This window comes from Arachis duranensis, chromosome 7 (assembly GCF_000817695.3).
Source record: "Arachis duranensis cultivar V14167 chromosome 7, aradu.V14167.gnm2.J7QH, whole genome shotgun sequence".
NCBI classification, from domain to species: Eukaryota; Viridiplantae; Streptophyta; class Magnoliopsida; order Fabales; family Fabaceae; genus Arachis; species Arachis duranensis.
The window spans coordinates 15,907,901-15,910,599 of record NC_029778.3 but is presented as its reverse complement, the minus strand read 5'-3'; positions in this window follow the sequence as shown (position 1 = coordinate 15,910,599).

Here is a 2,699-nt window from a genome sequence, read left to right as displayed (position 1 = left end):
TAGATTATAAATTCTGAATTTTAAATTTTAAATTCTGAACATTAAATTATAAATTCTAAATTTGAGTTATTTATATAAAATATAATAAATAAAAATTTAAGATTTATTCAATTAATAAAGAATGTAGTATTCTTTACTTAATAATAAAGAATATTTAGCAATGAACCTAAAGATATTAAATATATGAATATGAAGCAATGTTAAGATCTGTACTAGTTATTTCAAGTCAACATCCCTGTGTTCCATTTGTGCTAAGATTATTTAGCTAATAAAAAATTGATGTTTCTAATGAGAAAGTTTATGGTCTAACATTTTTATTAAAATGTGACTAGTATTTAATCAATAAAAAAATTGAGTAATTTTATATTATTAAATGTAATTTTATACTATTAAAAATATTAACGATGTTTAATTGATAACTACAAATTATAAAATCTGCTGATTCTTTAGCATTTTTCATCTCTAATTTTAGAATTCGACAATAGGATAAAGTGTGAGATTTTTTATATAAATAAATTTAAAAAAATGTTTAATTTATTGAAATAAATAATTTTAAAAATTATTACGAGAATATGTAGAATGACTTATCTTGTTTACAGTGTAAACGAGATAAATTTGTCCGTATCTCGTTTACATTGTAAAGAGATAAAATAATGCGCGTGAGGCATGACATGTGTATCTCGTTTATAATGTAAACGAGATACGTGAACGAGATAAGACTAGGTCACGCCTATATATAGATGTCGTTTACAGCCTTGATCTAGGCCCCATTTTAAACTTTTTCTCCACTTTCTCCTCTTTTCTATCCCTTTCTGACTATATTATCGAGTAAGACGAAGATGTCCCACGCAGATACACGTGATCCGAATATTAATAGGCTAAATGCAATATGGCACTACGCCGGGGCAGCCAATTTTGCAGTTAGTTTTATTATCTTGACGTTTATGTTATCTCATATATGTATTGCCATGGTTAGGATACTTGCAAAGAACTAGAATACAATTTGTATTGTTAGCAGCAAGGACTTGATAGGAAATAATTCTATGAATGTGGTTATAATTTTTCTGTAATTAAATTATTAAGTACATAATTATTAATTTAGATATTAAATGTTGGGGTAGATGTTTTTGAACCGTTGAAATTAGTTTATTTGTTACATGTTTCTTAGTTTGTTAACTATCCAAGTTTGATAATTAGATTATTAAGTTAAAGTTTGATAATTAGATTATTAATTACTTGAATTTTTTATTAAATAAATTAAAAAATATTTTATTTACTGTAATTAAATTATTAAGTTAAAGTTTGATAATTGGATTATTAATTATTTTGCTGAATATTTTTATTTTACTTAATGTATTGAGAAAATGTCTATTAGTTAAGTAAGTCCATGTCAACGTAAAAAGTTGTATCGACATAAATTAAGTTAGTACATATGTGTAAATTTCTGTTAAACAAATTTATACAATAGTTAAGTCAGTTTGATATGTCGATGGACTTATACAAATTTATAATAATTGTGATATTTTATTTTTTGTCAGAGACCTCGCCTACTTCTGCCTGGCGAGTGAGTCACACGCTTCCACTACCAGACACCATCGTCCTGTATCTAAGGGAGGCTGGGTTTGGCGATACGGTGCCTCTCAGGGACCTTGTCTTCGACAACTCCCTGAAAACGGCATTCGTGGAGCGATAGCGTTCGGAGACCCACATGTTCCACCTGCCATGGGGTAAGGCCACCATCACCCTGCAGGACATGGCATATCACGTAAGGTTACGCACGCACGGGGAGGCAGTGGGGGTGCTTCTGTGATTTCTACCGGTGGTATGACATGGAGACATGGGAGTTGGTGGAGCAAATTCTCAGTGCCAGGCTTCCGGTGAATGCGCAGCATGGGCCACAGAAGAAGGAGTCGTTCTCGCTGAAGCTTACATGGCTGCGAGACCGTGTCCACCATATGCCATAGACGAATGATCCAGAGATACTCCAACAGTATGCGAGGTGTTACATCTTGTTACTGATCAGGGAATACCTAATGACAGACAAGTCGAACAACCTGGTCCATCTCTAGTGGCTGGCACTACTTGAGGACTTTGAGAGGAGCCGTGGGTTATTTTGGGGCTCGGCGGTGCTTGCATGGACATACCATTTGCTGTGCTCTGCAACACATCGAGGCACGACAGACATCGCCGACTGCACTCTGCTGTTGATGTCTTGGATATATCAGAAATTTTTCCAATGGTGTCCACCTGACCGATAGGTTTTCATGTATCCTATGGTAGCGAGGTAACTATTGTTTATGTCTTACTTGTGTTTTGAATTTGTAACTGATTATAGCATTCTGTAAATTGAACTCATGTTATTCTTGTAACCGGTGACAGGTTTATAGGGTTGACACAACAGAGCAGGGACCAACACGAGACGAGAGTCCTTTGATGGTGTCTATTGCTAGACAGTTACGAATGGATGAGGTTAGCACTAAGATTGTATTTCTTGGAAGTTCCTTTTGATTCCGGTTATTCTTCGATTTGGAATTGCTTATAGCTAACTAGGGTAATGAAATATAGCTAACCATGGTTTGTTGAGGAAGCAGAGTGGGGAACATGGATGTTCGTCGTCCCCTTCGTCTGCTTCAACATCGTTGAGTTTCACCAGGTTGACCGGGTGAAGTGCCAGTTCAATGAAGAGCAGTCGGTTCCGG